Here is a 21,275-nt window from a genome sequence, read left to right as displayed (position 1 = left end):
AATGACCATCTTCCGATCTATCAGGTATGACTCCAATAATGGAGTATTTGCCCGCAATACCGTGTTTTCTCGGGTTTCGTGAAGCCATATTTGAAAGAATGTAGCCTTGATGTCAAGTGGGGAATTCAGCTCTTTCTTCTTTGTTTGAGCCAAGGCTGTAATGACGTCAGGAGTTGAGTGTCACTGGCGGAGCCCAAACTAGGTGTCACTGAGCAGGTATTGCTGAGCAGGTGCTGGCTTGATAGCACTGTTGATGTCCCCTACCATCACTCTACTGACAATGGGGAGTAGACTGATGAGGTGGTATTTGGGCAGGTTGACTTTGTCCTGCTTTTTATGTTCTGAACACACTTAAGCAGATTTTTTTCCCATTGTTGGTTTGTAACTAGACTAGAACAGCTCGGCTAAGGGAGCGGGAAGTTCTGGAGCACAAGCCTTCAGGACTATTGTCAGCATGTTATCAGGGCCCATAGCCTTTGCAGTATCCATTGCCTTCAATCGTTTCTTGATATCAGTCAATCGAATTTGCTGAAGACTGCTATCTGTAATGAAGGGAATCACGGGAGGAGTCCGAAGTGGATCAACCACTCAAAACTTCTGAGTGAAGAATTCTGTGAAATCTTCAGCCTTATCTTTTGCACTGATGTGCTGAGCTCCTCTATCATTGAGGTTGGGGATATTTGTGGAGCCTCCTGCTCCGGTGAGTTGTTGAATCGTCCAGCACCATCCACGATCAGATTCGCTGGACTGCAGAGCTTAGAACAGATGTGTTGGTTCTGGGATCGCTTAGCTCTGCCTGTCCCTTGCATTTTATACTATTTGGCATGCAAATAGTTTTGTTTGGAAGTTTCAGCCGATTAACATTTTATCTTTATATATGCCTGGTTCTGCTCCTGGCTTGCCCTCCTGCACTCTCTTTCGAACCAGGTTTAATCCTCTTGCTTGATTGCAATTGTTGTGTGGGGGATATGCTGGATATATGAGGTTACAGGTTACAGGGATTCCAGAGCATCGACCGCCCAACTTTATCGTACTGACCTGCCTCCTGTGCTAGATCGGTCCTGCCTTTGGAACAGGACATATCCAGGGATGGCGATGGTGCTGTCTGGGATATATCTGCAAGGTAAAATTCCGTGAGTATGCCTATGTCAGGCTGTTGCTGGATTGGTCTGTAAAACAGTTGTCCCAATTTTGGCATGAGCACTCATTGTTAGTAAGGAGGATTTTGCAGGGTCAACAATGATTTTTCTAACGTTCACCTTTCCGGTATCCAGTCCAATACATCCGGTTTCATTTCTTTGAGATTTTGTGGCACATCTGACTGACTCGCTAAACCATTTCAGAGGGCAATTGAGAGTCAATCATATTGCTTTGGGTCTGGAGTCAATGGTCGGCAAGTCCAGATGAGGAATGGAAGATTCCTTCACTGAAGGATATCAGTGACCCAGATGGATTTTTCTGACAATCGGCAACAATTTCATTCTCATAGGTTGATTCTTAATTCCAGGAATATTTTAACATTATTGAATTGAATTTCCAACATCTGCAGTGGCGGGATTCGAACCTCGGTCCACAGAACAGGAGCTGATTTTCTGGATTGATAATCTCGCGGGAATACCATGAAGCCTACTTCGAAACAAATGTTGTACACAACTGGTATTCATTGTGTTGTCCTGTTTTTCTTTCATTGTTATGTTATTGTGGAACCTCATCCTTCATTAAATCCTGATTGAAATGCACGGTGATGAAAGTCATCCTGACTGCTCGAATTCCATTCAGTCTGTTTTGTTTGAATAGACATGTCAAGGCAGCTGCACATCAGAGAAGAACATGAAGAGAGAATGGCAATTGTGCACTGTACCTGTCACCGGAGCAGTGTGTCTGTCCAGACACGGAAAGTACTTACTGTGGGTCAGAGAACCGCGGAATTATTATCGAACAAATGGGAGTCAGTCTGCCCATCGTGGGGTCACAAGCTCGAAAACGGCACAATTGGAGCGAGAGAGAGTATGTGGAGATAAATTGTGTGAGAGAGAAATAAACCGAGAGAAAGAAAGTGAAGAGAGATAAACTGAGAGAGAATAGAAAGGGGAGCAACTAAGTGAGTGGGAGATGAAGAGGTGTTAGATGAGGGTGAAGTTAAATAGATCAAAAGACAGCATGAATGCGGATAGATATGGACAGACAGAAGTTAGAAGTTATATTTAGACATACCTCTGGACTGCAAGCCCTTTGTCTCGGTATCATACACTGTGAGCAGTGTGCTGATATTGGCTGTCAGCCCAGATCACTTGTTCCCAATAATATTACAGAGCTAGGTTACTAACAGCTAAACAAAATCCATTCGGCCAATAGATTAGTATCACAGAGAAGGTGGATTTTTAAAAATAGCCTAATCCAAGACCAGCAGGGAATGATGACAGCCCCCACTGTGTGAGAGACTGGTCCAGGGAATCTCAGTCAGGTGGATCACTGACTGTCATGGAAATTAAACTGACTGGACTCAGATGCTAACAAGAGCAAAGAAAAAGCTTTATTTTTACCCACTGCAGTGGGCCAATACACTTGGCAAAAACGCCTTGTGTAAGGGCACTGAACATAATTAATGTATTCCTCTTATGCTCTTCTTATCACACGCTCAATGACAAGGGCTGGGAAATATTCGTGTTCTTATTTTCTCTTCCCCTTGCTGTGGACATTACTGCCTTTATGTTTTACTTAGCTTTTTCTGCTGAATTCGACTGCTCACCAGGCCAGGTTGTATGTTTAAAAAGTTCAGCACAGACAAGCTGTCTCTTCGACAGCAGAATTCAGCAAGGTGCAACATTCTGAAAAGTTGTAAATTGAGCATAGCATTCGCTTTCGGATTTCATAGTAAATGATAATTTTGTTAATTTCTCCTTACTTTTCCCTTTTTTGTCATTTTATGGCATCAAGGACAAAGGAAACAGAGCCAGTATTTTTTAAAAATGTACAAAACAACATTTTAAAAAATGCAGAGCCAGATATCTATACATCAGCGATCTTAACAACTGCCCGTGTTGTAAGGAGCACTTGAAACGGTCCCAGTCAGTTGTTCGCCTTCTAGCTTTTCCTCCTGAGGTTTTTCACCACTCTCCAGTCTCCAGATCGTGCAACTTCCCCTTTGCTGATTGGGGTAGTGTTGCTTTCACTTGATTCGATGTTTGACACAAAAGTGTAGAGAGCTTTACACAGTAACACAGCATCTCATCCTCACAGTGGTCTGTTGCCTGTCTTACCTGAGGTCATGGGCCCATTCCTGTAATTGGTGGCCTACCAAACAAAATATCAAACCGGCTAAGATTAGCTCTTCCTCTCCTCCCAGATCTCATATACGTTAGCAAAACTTTGTCCATGTCAACCCTAGTTCCTCACAACATTTTGTCAATTTATATGTTTTAGGGGAGCATTTTCTCCTTCCACTGCCTCACCACTCGCTGGGTGGTAGGACAGTGTTGTCTCATGTTTATTCCCAAATAATCACGGATCTGCTGCAAGGCATTATTGACAATTTGTGTCGCATTGTCATTACAAAGGCTTTCAGGGATGTCCCATCTTGGAATTATTTCAGTTAGAAAAGCCAAGGCACTGGCATCCTGTTTTGACATGGAGAATGCTTCCAACATTTGGAAAACATATCAATTATAATCAGACAATTTATGTTCCCTCCGCTCGGAGTTAGTTCAAAGAAATCCATCTGTAAATGCTCAAAGTGTCTTTTGGATTGGGGGGTGTGCTGCCTGTCTCATCTGTAATCCCCTCCCCACATTATTAGTGGCACAGATAACACATCGTTCACAATATTTCTGGGATTAATGTGTAAATCCCTTAGTGTATCAGTGTGCTGAAATACTGTCGTACATCCCCCGTTTTGATACATGTTCCTTACTGTGTGTCAGTTTTGCATAAAATGGAAGTAATGATTTTGGAAGACAGGCTTTACCATTAGGGCCACAACACACCCCTTCATTCATGCTGCACACTGCCCTTGTCCACTCACGCTTCTCCTCCAGTGTTGTCTGTGACTGGAATTCCCTTACATCTGCTGTTGGGGTGCAAATCTTTGTCATGCACGATAAAACTGATCACTTCGCGGCTGCTGAGCTGCCGACCTTGTTGCCTTGTCTGCCTTCGCATTGCCTTAAGAAATAGAATCGTTATTTTTTTGTGGGAGCTTCACATTTACATACAGAAATTGATTTGGGCAGTAGGACCACTTCTAGGAAGTCAGACATCAGACCACGGCGTGTGATGGGCTTTCCGCTGGAGGTTAAGAAGGCCCTGTGTTTCCATAGGGTTCCAAAGTCATGTACAACCCCGAATGCATATCTGCTGTCGGTGTAAATATTCCCCGGCCTTCCCTCAGCCAATTTACATGCCTCAGTCAAGACAAATGATGAGAAACTATTGATCCAACTTTGACTACCTCGTGGGTAGTCATTACAGCATATGCAACACATTTCTGGCCTGTCTTCTTGCTCCTGAATGTTGACCCAACCACAAAAGTCTCCATATCCGGATTCAGAAGTGGAGAATCCTGCAAGTCTGGTCAAGGGCTGCAAATTTCATTTGTTACAACAACACACTCATGTAGGTTTACGTCTCCTTCTGTGGGGAGAAGGTTAGCAGGGTAAAGGACGTTGCATCACTTTATTGTCATGTCAGGCGTCTCCAATAATACAGTGTTATATCTGAGCCAACGTGCTGACGAAATGTGTGCTGTATTTTACTCGGAAAGCAGTAAGGATACTGCATGTGCTACCAGTAGGGTTAATTCACTATAGCCGAATATATGTTTGGATGCTATAACAGCCTTTTCAGATGCGGCCATGTTTTGCAAGCAGTTCGGCAATCCTGCCGCTGTGGGGTCTAGTTTAACTGAAAAATACGCTACTGGCCTCAATCACTCCCCTATAAATCTGCAACAGGTCAGATGTCATGCAGCCACACTTCTCATCGACCGTTTGTCAGAAGGGTTGTTTGGATTCGGAATCACCAATGTAGGTGTAGTTTCTGCTGCTATCAAGCAATCATCTACACACAGCAGAAGCGCTGGCGCTAGGGTTAAAACAAAAGTCTCCAGACTCCTGCTTAGAGCCTCATTGTATATGGGGGAGGACTGACAGCAACCTTGACAAAGTCATATGAAGTTATATGATTTCCCTTTGAATAAAACAAGCAAACCAGAATTGACAATCTGGGTGTACCAGTGCACTTAAGAAGGTATTTGCTAAATCCACAACAGAGAATTATTTACTGTCCGGTGGAATTTTATCTAATATAAAACAGGGGTTAGGAGCATTTGAGGTGCGCGGAACAAGAGTTATTGCCTGAAAAGGGGAATTCAAAGACTCGAGTAATTCCGGCTGTAGCCTCAGGGTTTAACGGGTGTTCTGTTAATCTCTCTTGTAGCACAACTCCTGATGCACCCATTGAGTTCAGGAACCTTCCACTCAACCTTATTGGCTTTGACTCTCTGTACTGGCTTGATTTAATGACTCAAAATGCTTCCCCTGTGTCTTCTAAAAAAAGTAACTGGTGTACCTTCCACATATAACATAGACGTAGGCATCAACTTATAGGCATTGTTGTTATAATGAACGTATTGTCCACAATTCGCAATCGCAGTGCTCAATATTGAGGTGGGACAGGTCTCAGGGCCAATAAGGTTAGTAGAAGAGATTAGCATAAGCGAGTCTTCGTTGCCAAGCATAAAGGAGAGAGGCTTACCTGTACCTTGTGGGCTGCTGACCTCTATCTCAGTCTTCCCCTGCCAGTCACACTGCTGCCTAGCCTCCAGGGCCGGGTGAGTCTGTCTGTGCGGGCAATGACACGCCCAGTGGTCCATTGCTCCACAAACTAAGCAACCACCAGATCGACTCTGCCAGCACTTCTTCTGCAACCCCTTCCTCTTCCACTTCCACAATCTTCCCCTCTGCCTCTCTCTTTTCCTGCAGCACATCCCTCCAACGGCTGGATGACCATTTGCATCAAAGTCGGCTGAGAGTTATGCACTTGTTGTCCATCTTTCGTTTCCACCTATCCTTCTGCTGGGTAAGCAATATTTCAGCATGTATCGCATGTTGTTCTATCAAATTCACCTTTCCCGTGTCCCAGGTAATCTATGTGCCTTTTACCTTTTTCACTATTTCGTCCTTCATTCCATTGATGAAGCTGTTCCTCAGGTGTTCCTCATACGCCGTGATTTATGCCATTATGTTGTCGGGTGGTCTCAGTCCACTATGGATGCTATTGACTTCAGTGAGGCGCGTAAGGTACTGGGACACTGTCTCACCTTCTCCTTGTTTACACATTGCAGTTTTGGTCATGTCCATTTGCACTGGCAATGTCTCCCTACAGGCAATTGGCTGCGTTGCAACAAAACCATTAATGTCTCCATTTTTTCCGCTTGTGGGTCGGTTGATGTGGCATGGACATTTACGGCTGGCCAGTTATACTTGATTTTGGTGACATCAGCACAAAGCTTTCGTCCCAAGAGGCGTCTCATCGCATGCAATGTGGGACGGAACCCTATACAGAACTTCGTCACTTCTTTGGTGAACTTATTCCCTCCAATCTTACGTGGATCAGGCAACTGTCCAGAGGCACGGCCGAATTCTTTAATGGTCCATGGTCGGTGGACCCACACTGGGCACGCTTCTGGACCTGCAACATCAACCATTGGTGTTTGCAGAACTACCTGGTAAGATGATCATACGCCAATGCTCTCACCGCCTGACTCATCAACCGTCATGGGGAGATCGCGGACAGACTCTGGATGCCTTCCTGTCGTGGAGTGGGCATCTTCTTTTGGCCTTCTTCCTTCAGTTGGTTGGGGTTATGACATGCCATCAGACCCTGAGGCGGCGGTCGCTAACTTGGGATCTTCACCAGGCAGATCTTGGAGGGCTATTGGTCTCGGAGGGTAGCCATCAATGTCAGGATCTGAAACAGACTTAAGGCACTGTTCAGCTTCGTTAGGTTGTTTTCTGCATACGTCTGCATTTGCTCTAGTGTTTGTAGCGTATTTGATATGCCTTTTACTTGAGATTTCCTTTCGCTGATATCAGCCTCAGCCTTGCACATATTATAAATACTCCAATTCCAAGGTTCTATTTTCCCCTTCCGTTTCTCCTACTCTCTCTCCTCCAACCGTGACCAAAGTATTTCCAATTGCCTTTTATTAAAACCACATTCCTTGATGCACAATTCTAACTGCTTTACAGACTCTGGGCCGTAATTATTTAACATATACTGTATTGTTGGTTGGCCATTCCAAGTCCTCTGTTAACCCTCTTTTTGTTTGGTCTTGCTGAAGTCCATTTCAATTTTTACTGGAAAAGTGTCAGCTCTCTCGCAGTACCGTTATCTTTTCCATTTGCCTTTACCTCTGGAGGTCTCCTCTCGCATTGGGCGCGTCCGCCACAATGTCTTTTTTTTTGTAAACCAAGAAACCACGTACCCGGTATGTCTTTGGCGAGTCATCTCAACCTGTGTTGGTTCCAAGTCTAACACCACCCTTAGTCTGTTGTCTCTTAACGACTCTAGAGACGGCAATCCTTCCCCTTGAGTTTTGCTTGAATACCATGCGAGAGTTTACTGAACCCTCTTACTGATTAATTTATTCTCTTAGAATGAGTCTCTACATAGAAATATTAAAGCGACCGCTCTTACCCCAACACTATTCGATTCAAACTCCCAGCTCTGGCGCAATCCACAGATTCCCAACCCTCTCACGCAAAGGGGACACTTCAGTACTCAAGATGATGTGAAGGACCGTCAAGGCGCTGCCACCTGCGCCTCCTAGGAATCTTCAGAATCTTACCTAAACGCGGGATACTGGACGAGCCCCCACGTTTACTGCCATGGAAATTAAACTGACTGAACTCAGGAGCTATCAAGAGCAAAGAAAAAGCTTTATTTATAATCGCTGCAGGGAACCAATACACTTGGCAAAAAAAACGCTTTGTGTAAGGACCCTGAACAACATTCATATATTCCTGTAAACTATTCTTGTCACACGCTCAAGGATAAGGGCTGGGAAACATTCGAGTTCTTATCTTCTCATTCCTTTGCCGTGGAAATAACTGTCTCTGTTTTTCTGTTCTGCTGAATTCGACTGCTCGGCAGACCAGGTTGAATGTTTACAAAGTTCAGTAAAGACAAGCCGTCACCTCGACTGCAGAATTCAGCAAACTATTAACAAAGTTCAGAAAAGTTTGAAATTTAGCAGAGCATTCTCTTTCAGGTTTCACAGAAAATGTTAATTTTGTTAATTTTCCATGACACTGACAGAGGGGAAATCAGGATCTCAGCTGTGGATCAAATAATTATTGATAAATATTTCACACCACATCCATAGTTCTGTAATCCACATTTCAATTTATATAGCTCCATATCAGGAGTGCATTTTAACAACCAATCCCTTTGTAGTGTGCATATTTCGGTCTGTATAGAAAATCATTGATTCCCAGTATTTTGTATTGCATAAATGCATTTCATTAATATTGTCTCTGTTAATGCCTCATTGTAGATGTATCCTTGAATTGGTTCTTTATATCAGTTATGATGAGTTATGAGTTCCAATCCTAGTAATTGGGGAACATCATTGTTCCTCCACTCAGACTGAACAGCCATGCCCCCGAATCCTCTCCCCCTTCTTTCTTTTCCCCAATGTCATAATCGCAATGTAAATGAAGTCCAGTAAGTGATACACCGTCACAGTTTCTTAAGATCGATAACATCAACAACATGACCCACACCAGCCCTCTCTGATTCTGGAATAACAATCTGAATATTGCAATGACTGATCTGGAGTTACAAGATGTGTTTCTCCATGTAAGAGCAGAGAAGTATGTTTATGTTCTGTTAAACCTCTGGCATCATTTCCATACCCAAGGCAGACTGAATGATTACACGCAAACAATCTTCCATCTTCAACAGTCCTTCCTTCAGTCACACTCACATATCACACCCAGAATGTACTAATGTTCAAAGTTATTTAGAATTTTAATGAAATAGTATTGAATTGAAAGGGATTAACTGAGCTGTTTATTCAGCAATTGTGATTATGTCAGTCTCCATGACTCCTATACCTCTCGCTTCTATGAATAAGGAATGCTTTCAGTGTTTTGTCCCATCGTATGAGCGTGAGCATCACCCACACCAGTAACATGGATCCGCTGCTTCAGAGAGAGGGTGAGGAGAGATCAGAAACTGATAGCATTAGACTGGACTGTTCCAACACTGGATCAGAATCTGTGAACATTAGACTGAAATTCAAACTTTGTGGGAAGATTTGTAGCTCGGGTGCTCGTTGTTGTGGTTCTGTTCATTGAGCTGCGAATTTGTGTTGCTGACGTTTCGTCCCCTGTCTAGGTGACATCCTCAGTGCTTGGGAGCCTCCTGTGAAGCGCTTCTGTGATCTTTCCTCCGGCATTTGTAGTGGTTTGTCTCTGCCGCTTCCGGTTGTCAGTTCCAGCTATTCGTTGCATTGGCCGGTATATTGGGCCCAGGTCGATGAGCTTATTGATTGAATTTGTGGATGAGTGCCATGCCTCTAGGAATTCCCTAGCTGTTCTCTGTTTTGCTTGTCCTATAATAGGAGTGTTGTCCGAGTCGAATTCATGTTACTTGTCATCTGCGTGTATTCGTACTAAGGATAGCTGGTCGTGTAGTTTCGTGGCTAGTTGGTGTTCATGGATGCGGATTGTTAGTTGTCTTTCTGTTTGTCCTATGTAGTGTTTTGTGCAGCCCTTGCAAGGGATTTTGTACACTACATTGGTTTTGCTCATGCTGGGTATCGGGTCCTTTGTCCTGGTGAGTTGTTGTCTGAGACTGGCTGTTGGTTTGTGTGCTGTTATGAGTCCTAGTGGTCGCAGTAGTCTGGCTGTCACTGTTCGACTGGGACAACACTACTATTATAGGACAAGCCAAACAGAGAACAGCGAGGGAATTCCTAGAGGCATGGCACTCATCCACAGATTCAATCAATAAACACATCGACCTGGACACAATACACCAGCCACTACAACGGACAGCTGGGACTGGCAACTGGAAGCGGCAGATAAAAATCACTATAAATGCCGGAGGAAAGATCACAGAAGCGCTTCACAGGAGGCTCCCAAGCACTGAGGATGTCACCTCGACAGGGGACGAAACGTCTCCAACACAAATTCCCACCTCGGCGAACAGAACCACAACAATTCGATTGAAATTTTGAAAGAATGGAGAGAAGTTTATCTGCTGGTCTTTCCTGGCTTTCTCAGCCCTGGATATCTTTAGCATCGCTGATTGAAGATGTAATGATGTATATTCAAACTGGTTACTATCCTATCCTTGCTATAGTTGGTGTTTCTGGTAAGTCACTCGAGCTGTCTAGTGAAACGGTCTGAACTGAATTGATGATCATGATATGTAAATTTTGGAAGGGTGCTAATCAACTTTTTCATTTCCAATCAATGATTCCATTCCTTAGAAATTATTACTAGCAAATACTCAATACAAATTGCTCACCGATCTGTGAGGATGAAACAGACTGTTCTCAAATTCCTTGATTCATTTTCTCCTGCACAGTTAACATCTCCATACCCTCCGCACTCACCAGTCCAATCGAGTACCACCATTATGACGTCCAGGCTCCTCTTCAGCCTCAGTGCAACCCCTGAATAAACCATAATTTGTGCATTTGTTAATTCCGGATACAACTGTTTCAAGACCCTTCTTACCACGAATCCATTGTAAAGTAATTGCACTTGAAATGTTTAACTTGTTCTCTGCATAAAATCTGAAAGATGGGAAGACAGTGTATGTTGGTCACACCATTGGCTCATAATCTAGAGCCACAGAATAATAATCTCTTGATATCGGCTTGCCTCATGTCCATGAGAGAAAGCAGTGGGTCATCCTTCCCTGGTCAAGTCTCTGTGTAACTGAAAACCCACAGCACTGTGTTTTACTCTTTACTGTCCTGTGGAGCAACTGAACACTCAGTTCAAGTAAGGCATAAGATGCTGGCCTGATCAGGTCTGCACACATCCCGTGAGGGCAGATCAAAAGGAAAGATACCTCCCTTCCTCTGCCTCTCTCCTAAATTCCTGCAGCTGATTTCCATTCAGTTCGGTGGCCATTCAGTGTTTTAGACGGATTCTTTGTGATTTAGTCTCTCGCTGACAGTGATGTCCATCTCGATAAGCACCTCCTGTGCTGGCTTTATTGTTGCTGACCTACAGATGTAAGGATGTTTTAAATTTTTAATCAGTGACATTGCATCGTAAATTAATAGTTTCCTATTTCAAACAAAAGAAACGGAGCCAGCTAAGTGAGGGAAAGGAATTATTGCGATCAAACCTGAGAGTGTTGTTGAGGCACTATTTGGGGCATTGTGGGCAGATTTTCTCTCCTTCATAAGGTGTGAGCTCCTTACCTCAGGAGAATGAACAGGGGTTCCACCAGATTAATCTCTGTGATGATAGCACCACTAGTAGTGAGTGAAAGTTGATCGGGAGCGCTGTGATAGAATACGAGGTGATTGCATGAAAACTGAGTGGGATCGACAATCACTCTTTATATTCTAAACAGATAATGAGAAGGTCGTAGTTTCCATGACTATTCTTTCACTCAAGATGCATGATGCTGTATAGTTTAAGTGCCTGGGAGGACGTCACGCCCTCCCACCGCAACCCGCACTCTCCACGGTGATTGCCAGAGACAGAGACGTCCAGGTTTTGAATAAACTCTCTCCATATTAATACAGTGCAGTGGGTGTGTGATCCTGCACTGAATATCATATTATCCACCACCCTGACAGCAGCCACAATACCTTCATTCTAAAACAGTTAACTGTTCCCTCTAGCTACTGACATTCATGGAGGACATGAATCGATCTTCTCAGAGATGCAAGGTGCCTCCTTGAGGTTTAAACCATAAGTCGATAAGACATAGGAGCAGACATTAGCCAGTTAGCCTATCGAGTCTGCACCACCGTTCAATCATCGCTGACAGTTTTCCCTGACCCATTCTCCGACCTTCCTTTTGTAACCATTGATTCCTTGGATAACCAATACTTATCTACCTCCTTCTCAAATATTATCACTGACCTGGCCCCACTGCCTTCTGTGGCAATAAATTTCAAAAATTGTCCATTCTCTGGTTAAAGGCATTTCTCCTTATTACTGTTCTGAAGGGTGTTCCCTTTCATTTAAGGCTGTGCTCTCGGGTCCTCGTCCAATGCAAACATCTGTCAACATCTACTCTATCCAGGTCATTCAGTATTTTGCATGCTTCCATTACAATTCCTTTCATTCTTCTAAACTTTATTGAATATAGACCCAGAATCCTCAAACATGGCTCATACGATAAGCTTTTCATTCCTACCACCATTCTCGTGAAGATCCTGTGAACACACTCCAGGGCCAATCCATTCTTCTTGTGTTACGGGCTCAAAATTACGCACAATAATCCAAATGTGGTGTCACCAGAGCCGTATGCAACCGGTTTTATAATCAATTCCTCTCGTAATAAATGTCATCAATAATACATGTTATTGCCCTCCTAACTACTGCCTCAACCTACAAGCTTACCTTGAGAGAACCCTGCACTAGAACTCCCAAGTCCCTTTGCACTTCAGATTTCTGAACTTTCTCCCAATTTAGAAAATAGACCATGCCTCTCTTCTTTGTTCCAAAATTCACGACTTCACACTTTCCAACACTGGAATTCATTTCTCAATTTCTTTACATGTTGAAATCCTTCTTCAGCCTCTCCGCCTCCTCAACATGACCTGTCCATTTGCCTATATTTTCATCATCTGCAAACGTAGCCAGAATGCTTTCGATTCTCTCATCTAGATTGTTAGCGTAACGAGTAAAAAGTTACCATTCCAACACTCAGCCTTGTGGAACACCACTTGTCATCGGCTGCCATCATGATAACGACCATTTCATCCCTACTCTCTGCTTTTTGCCAGACAGCCAAGCTTCTAACAATGCCACGACCTCGCCTCTAACAAAAATCCAAAAGTCTCCTGTCATTGCTGTTGCACTGCCTTTCCTGCTCGGCCCTTCTTCCAGTCAATTATACCCAGCTCCTCCCTCATGTCTCTGTGATCGTACTCAGACATTTCCTGTTTGACACCTTGTCAAAGGTCTTCTTGAGATCCAGGTGCATAACTACTATCATTGCTGTGCTTGGTCAAGCCTGCTTATTTCCACTTCAAAGAATTCCAACAGGTTTATCACGCATGAACTTCCCTTGCTGAAACAGTCGTGACTTTGCAATGTTTTACCAAATACTTCCAAGTATTCGGAAATCTCATCCTTCACAATGGATTCGAGGATCTTACCTATGATCGAGGTTAAGCTATTCATTGTAGAGATTTTGTGTTTTTCCTTACTCCCTTGTTAAAAAGGGCTGTCACGTGAGTGTGTTTCCAGATCCTTACTTTACTGGTTCCTGAAAGATAAACACGACCGCCTCCACTCCCTCTTCAGCTATCTCCCTTATAACACAGGGATGTGGTCCATCTGGTCAAGGTTATTTAACCACCTTCATGTTATTCAATTTTTTTCTGGCATGTTCTCATTAGTCGTGGCCGTCAAACTCAGCTCTGGCCCCTCAATCTCTTGAATGTTTTAGGAATTACTCGTGTCTTCCACCGTGAAAGCTGATGCAAGGTACTTATTCAGTTCCCTGACCATTATCACATTCCCTACTGCTATCTCTCCAGTATCATTTCCCAGCAGTCCATTGTTCACTTTCGCCGCTCTTTTGTACTTTATTTATCGAAAGAAACTGTTACAGTCTTCTTTTACATTACTGGCAAGCTTACCCCCATATTTAATAATCTCCCTCTTTATTTTGATTTGTTTGAATGGTGCACTCACAACGTTTCAAAGGCATTTGAATGGGTGTATAGACAGGAAGACGTCGGAGAGATAAGGCACAACTATTGGCAAAAATGTTTTAATAAATTTCGTTTATCTGTTCAACAAGGGCAAGTTGGATAGCAAGACCGGTTGCCGTGCTGGACAACTCTGAGATGCTCCAGCAGCCGACAACGGTCTGAATACACCATTTGCAAAAAAAACGCATGCTGTTTGTTACTCAGTCAGCGCGTTTGGCTATTTTGTTTGGAAGGTGGATGGGCCCAACCGATCCAGAGATGAAGGTTTTCTGGACTTTTGCTGCGAATGACCATTCTTCTTGACATGTTCCGCAAGGTCGCAGTCAAAGAATTTGGCTGAAGAGAAATACCTCAAATGCCATATTACCCATTCATCTCTCCACCGAATCCAAAAACTGACAGCTCTTACAGTGGAAAAGAAAAACTAAAAAGGCAGGAGCATGATCAGATATTCCAAAACTTAAATGCTGTCCATGAGGCACTGTGGGTTGTCTCTGCCATGAACTGCTCACACAAATCGCAGCGAGGCAATTCCAAACATTTAGTGTAGATTTTGTGTATTGCCAAGTCCCAGAAAGTGCTCAGGTATCATCAAACAAAACAGAACAACAATGAACCATTAAAAGTGAAGATTACCAATTATATCCTTGATTAAATTAGGTCAACAATGCGCTGGTGCCTCCATCTGATCGAGAGAGCCAAACACCTTTCACCCTCACCAGGACAGTAATGAAGTAATTGAGAGAAATATAACAACTTTCACATCGCGATTTCCCACCTTTTCGCCACAGCATCAATAAACAGGATCTGCTTTCCAAATAATGGTGAACTAACTGTCTCCATTCACTTTCAGAGTAAACGGTGAACAACGCAAGTTGTCTGGAATATGAACTGCCAGCATAGAGTGCTTTGTTTCCGGAATCTACTGCTGCACAGACTTTCATATGAAAGGGTACCTTTCAAAGACAGTGTTTGTGGATGTCCATATGACAATGTCAGCTGTTGGCCTCGCTATCACTACATTGGTAGTGTAGGGATTGATATCTCCACCTGGCACGCGGGTGTTCAGTGTACAATTCTCTGCTGCGAATAACCAGAGTGTTTTGAGCAGAAAGATGAGGAGCTCTTGTGTGTCGTGGAGGTTTTTTTAAAATATTTGGCGGAAAAAGCGAAGATGGTTGGCAGCCTTTATCTCACCATTCTGGGTGACATCTTCAGGACAACAGAGCTTGTTGTGAAGCGCCGCTGTCCTGTGGAATTTGGAATTGATTTTGTTTCATTCCCTCTCCTTCCCATTCTTGGGGTTGCAGATTGGGTCAGGATCAATCTGTTTTTTGATGGAATCCGTGGATGAGTGCCCCGCTTCCAGAAATTTTCTGGCTGCCTTCTGTTTGCCCTGTCGTACTAACCTTGTGCTCTTCTCATTGAATTTGTAGTCTTTGCAACTTGTATGTATTGCTAATGGGGACAGTTGGTCGTGGTAACTAGTGACTGCCACACAAATTCTTTGCCAAAAATGGATAGTCCCGCAATTTGATTCGCAGATACCTGGCACACGAACTTCGCAATGAGGATATGCCACGTGGCAATTTTAAAAGCATGCTTCTATTTATTTAAGTAAATTACTGGAACTGACATCCAGTTTCCTCCGTTCACTCGGTATTATGACAATAATTAAACCGACAGCCTCGCTCAGAGAAAACTGACCAGACCCAATGCACATCATGTGCAGGACAAACATAGTTGACAAGGTTGCACGCAGGGACTGCACAGAAAACTATACAGGAGAAGCAGGCAGACAACCAGCGATCTGCATTCATACAGTTCAGTTACGCGGTAATTGCCAAGGACAGCTGTTCCTTGTAGGTGTATGCAGGAAACTGAGAGTCTCTCTGATTTCGGGGCTTAAAACTTGGATTATATGACCGTCTTCAGCACGAGTTATTTCCTGGTGTGAGGTAACTCCTGATGGAATACATGTAAAATTAGGTTGCTCATTGAGAAATACATCCAAAATAGTCGTCAAGAGAAATATGTCTGTTGCGTTTCCGATGGTGTTCCTGACATGCCAACCAGTACTGTACTTATTCTGTGCTTCCTGACGGTTCAGTGCGTGCATCCGTGATCGTATTGTGGGCAGTAATCTGCGATTTAGCTGCAATTTTGTGCGTTTGAAACCCAGGTCCACCTGCCTCTATTTTGTTATTCTCTTATTATGTGCAATTGCAACACAGTAAGGTATCAATTAATATTGGAAGATGACACACACAGGCGTGTGCGAAATGCCCAGGTTTTGGTAACATGTATGCAATGCTTAGAGATTATTTTGATACAGGAGGTAAGGATGTAAAATGTATTTGTGTAGAGATGAGGAACAGTGAGGGAAGAGGTCACCAGGAGGTATAGCTTACAAGCCCACTTACAGTAACCGCAGTGCAAATTAAACCGTACAAGTAAAATATTACTGCATGCGAGTGATAGAAGATGGCAAGACTTCTGGGCGATTTTCATTTCCGCTCTTCCACTCCCGTTTGATAAGTAAAGAAAGTTTGGAGAAAAATAATTAATAAATCATATCAGTCCCATCGAACAACGGGCGCTATACCTTGGTCATCGACTACTTTTCATGTGACTTAATCTCTTTCTTTTATTGTGAACCATCTCTTTCGTTGTGAGCATCAGAAAAAAACATTTGCTTCGACAGAAAAAACAATTAATATGTCACTAACATTTGTGTGTTTCATGTCCAAATACACTCAGATCAATAGCTCCCTTGATCAGCTGGTCATGTTCGCAGAGATCTGGCAAATCACCAAATATGACTTTCCTTTCAATAAATAATTTTGACTCAATTTGACTGCAATCATCATTTCCTAACTTTGTGCTTTTCTTCTTTTGCAATGTTGTCTATCATCTTGCAAGTGACAGCAAATATATGAGAGGAGATGGAATCATTTAGCCCATCAAGTTGGAGACAGCTTTCAATGAGATCACGGCTGATTTGGGTCATCCTCAACTCCCCTTTTCAGCCTTATCTCCGTGGCTCTTAATGTCTGTCTGTCTCAGGCTTGAATATACCCAGCCTTCGCAGCCCACTGTTGTAAAGCATTCCACAGATTTGCTACCCTCGAAAAGGAGAGTATCGTCCTCATCAGAGCCTTACATGTTTGAACACTTCCGCTGTGAGAAAGCCCTCCGTTCCCACATTTTCCCAGGAGTAACTCAGAGCTTATTAAACTAATGAAGATAGCTCTGCACTGTCCAGTGCCAACTGTGTGTATTTGCACAATTATCATATTTTGATCTAGTTAAAAAAAAAAGAACCGGACTTACATATTAGATTTGCCAATTGTGAATCTTTTCAGCAACATTTGAGTAGCTGCAATTCAGCTGGCAGTCAACGTGTTTGACAAATACAATGACATTTTTCTTTCTCAATCTCCTTCTGTGTTTACTAACCTTTGTACACGTGAAAATGGATCCTAGTCATCCAGTTTAACATTCATCAATATGTATGCAATTCGAATTGACCTCTGAACATCCTTCTCCTTTCTGAACCAAGAGAGGGTGACAGCGAATACTGGGGTCATGCTGCAGACAGGACAAACCAAATACTGGTGTTACAGGTATTAATAATCCATTCCATACAATATGCCAAACAAGCTAGCTGCGTGTGTAGCCATGGCCGAGAGGTTAAGGTGATGAAACCGAAGTCTATTGGGGTTTCCACGTGCAGGCTCGAATCCTACTGACTACGTTGTAAATGACTTCCTACAATTCGAATTTTAGCCGAAAGTTCAGAAAACCTATCTCACAAACGAGACCAGCAATTTTATGACACATGGAATACTCGAGTTCTTCACCAGAAATGTACTGTACTTAAAACATTACCTCGGTTTCTCTTTCCAGATGCACTGCGATACAAATTGGGTGTCTGCAGTATTCTTTGAACGTCGTGAGCAGAAGTTCTGTTTTTCTTTAGGTTCCTTTAATCGCAGTGCTCTGGTCACTGACTCTGGTCAATGGCAACACTTCCTCCTGCTCGTCAAAGTGCCTATCCCTACCGCTCCCTCTCCCATCATTATCAACAGCCGCAGGAAATTGAAACTCACCAGCCTCGGGCATCTCTCCACAAAACGGGAGTTATCGCTGGACATGGTGAAAGGTAGAAGGTTGTGAAGAGATACTATAAAAATGTTGTAAATTGGCAGTTGGAAAAATGTTAAAGAGGCAAACCACATAACCAGTCTCCAGCTTTGCCAATCTTGAGAAACTCTGGGAAATGGAATCAGAGGAGAATGAACAAAGGTGAACTGTCGGACCAAGCAAAGGACGGGACATTGACTCTGATGTTCTTGGGACAGGAACTTACCTGAGGCATTGAAAGAATTCTCGCTCTTGTACATGAGGAATAGAAACTTCATCTGGACTCTGGGATAATGAAAATCTCTGGAACACACAATCACTGAGACGCTCGAAGGGAGATTGTCCCTCTTGGAGGAGAGCTGGTTTCCAGTGACATGAGAGTATCTGTAGTGAGTTGGATCAGACAGATAGGTAAAAACAATGACTGCAGATGCTGAAAACCAAATACTGGTTAGTGGTGCTGGAAGAGCACAGCAGTTCAGGCAGCATCCAACGAGCAGCGAAGTCGACGGTTCGGGCAAAAGCCCTTCATCAGGAATAAAGGCTTGAAGGGCTTTTGCTCGAAACGTCGATTTCGCTGCTTGTTGGATGCTGCCTGAACTGCTGTGCTCTTCCAGTACCACTAATCCTGGATCAGACAGATACCATGTCCCCATTATGAATGGTTCAGTCTTTAGTTTGGAAAAGTAAAACTGAAGAAGGACAGTCGTCGTTCTGGCAAGGGCAGACTGAATTTGGAAGTCAGTCACGGCCTGCTTTCGAGGATTGTCCAAGATATTAGGTTGGACGTTTCAGCGCATTCGACTGTTAACTGAAATGCTACTGGTTCAAGAGCCTCCAGGGCGACAGCGATTGATATTCTTACTGCATCTGTTTCCTGCGCTGCACAGTTTCGTGTTTCTAATGGCGTCAAGAAAATGCTATCCAAACGGAAAACTTGCGTGTGATGAACAACAAAGAAGTTCGGAGCAGTGCGAGTCGGGAGCCGGGAGGAAGTGACGTTGGTCCGAGATGATTGTCGGTAAGGCCGGTAAGTATATTTAAACTGCTTGCCTTCAGTCCAATGGTTCACTTCGGAGCAGCGACAGGCGGGAGGAGGTAACGTTGTTGCGAGGTGAATGTCGGGAAGGGCGGTAAGAATATTTAAACTTCTTACCTTTAGGTTCTTTAGGGAGGAACCAGCGAGGGAGGAACGAGCAAAGGACTTCTGGGAAGGGGAAGTAGAACAGTGTATATTAACGTGATTGCGATCACTATTCTGTCAGATTTACTTTAGTGATGGAAAGGGGTATGTGTACTCCACTGAGCAAGAGTTATAGCTGGGCGAAGGGAAATTACGATGCAATTAGGAACGATTAAGGAGCGTAGAATGGGGAAGGAAACTGCAGGGGATAAGCTCATTAAAAATGTGCAGAGTATTGAAGGATAAGCTCCTATGTGTCCTTGATAAGTATGTACCTGTCAGGCAGGGAGAAAGATATAGAACGTGTGAGCCATGGTTTGCTGAGGAAGTGGAATCCCTTGCCCAGAAGAAGAAGAAAGCTTACGGTGGGACAAAATGTGAAAACTCAGTTAGGGCGCTTGAGTGTTACAAGGAAGACAGCAAAATCCTAAAAAGAGTGTTCAAAAGACCCAGGAGGAGACATGAGAAGTTGGAGGTGGATAGGAGCAGGGTTAAACCTAAGGCTTCCCATAGGTACGTCAGGAATAAAAGATTAACGAGGTTTAAATTAGGGCCAATCAAGGATTTTAATGGGAAGTTTTGTGTGGAGTCAGAGGAGATAGGGGATGCACTAAAGAAATATTTTTCGACAGTGTTCACGATAAAAAAGAAAATGTTTGCGAGAAAGATACAGAGATACTTGCATTTGGACTAGAAGAGATTGAGGTTCACAACGAAGAGGTATTAGAAATACTGCAGAGTGTGAAAGTAGACAAGTCCCCTGGGCCGGATGGGGTCACTCCTAGGATCCACTGGGAAGCAAGCGAAGAGATTGCCAAGCCTTTGGCACTGATCTTCAAGTCGTCATTTTTTACAGGAATAGTGCTTGTGGACGTGAGGATAGCAAATGTTTCCCTTGTTCAAAAAGGGTAGTAGAGACAACCCTGGTAATTACCAACCAGTGAGTCTCACTTTAGTTGTTGGTAAAGTGTTGCAAAAGTTATACGAGATAGGATTTTTAACCATGTAGAAAAGAAAAATCTGATCAGGGACAGTCAGCACGGTTTTGTGAAGGGTAGGTCGTGGCTCCCGAATCTTATTGGCCGTTTTGACAAAGTGACCAAACAGCTAGATGAGAGTAAACCAGTTGATGTGATGTATATGGATTTCAGCAAGGCGTTCGAAAAGGGTCCCTTTGATAACTGTATGATAACAGTAGGCTGTCATACAAAATACGGAGGAAAGGGATTGTCGGAGATGTAGCAGTTTGGATCAGTAATTAGCTTTCTAAAAGAAAACAGAAGGTTATAGTTGATGGAACATGTTCACCTTGGTGTCCAGTTACAAGTGGAATATGGCAAGTGTCGGTGATGGGTCCGCTGCTGTTCGTCATTTTTTAAATAAATAAACTGGATGAGAGCTTAGAATGGTGGGTTAGTAAATTTGCGGACGACAGTAAGGTCGGTGGAGTTGTGGATAGTGTCGAAGAATGTAGTAGGTTGCAGAGAGACATAGATAGGATGCAGAGCTGGGCTGAGAAGTGGAAAAGGGAGTTTAATGTGGACAATTGTGCGGTGATACACTTTGGACGGAGTAATCGGAATGCAAAGTACTGGGCTAATGGTAAGATTGTTGGGAGTGCAGATGAGCAGAGAGATCTCGTTGTCCATGTATACAGATCCCTGAAAGTTGTCACACAGATTGACAGGGTTGTTAAGAAGTAAGACACTGTTTTGGCCTTTATTAATGAAGGGATTGAGTTCCGGAATCAGTAGGTTATGCTGCAGATGTATGAAGCTCTGATACGGCCACACGTGGAGTATTGTGTACAGTTCTGGTCACCGCATGATAAGAAGGATGTGGAAGCTTTGGAAAGGGTGCAGGTAAGATTTACTAGGATATTGCCTGGTAAGGAAGGAATGTCTTACGAAGAAAGGTCGAGGGTTTTGAGGCTGTTCTCGTTAGAGAGAAAAAGATTGAGAGGTGACTGAATAGAGTCATACAAGATAATGAGAACTTGAGATAGGGTGGACAGGGAGAGCC

Source organism: Chiloscyllium punctatum, chromosome 18, assembly GCF_047496795.1.
Source record: "Chiloscyllium punctatum isolate Juve2018m chromosome 18, sChiPun1.3, whole genome shotgun sequence".
NCBI classification, from domain to species: Eukaryota; Metazoa; Chordata; class Chondrichthyes; order Orectolobiformes; family Hemiscylliidae; genus Chiloscyllium; species Chiloscyllium punctatum.
The sequence above is the reverse complement of the archived record's forward strand: the minus strand, read 5'-3'. Positions refer to the sequence as shown.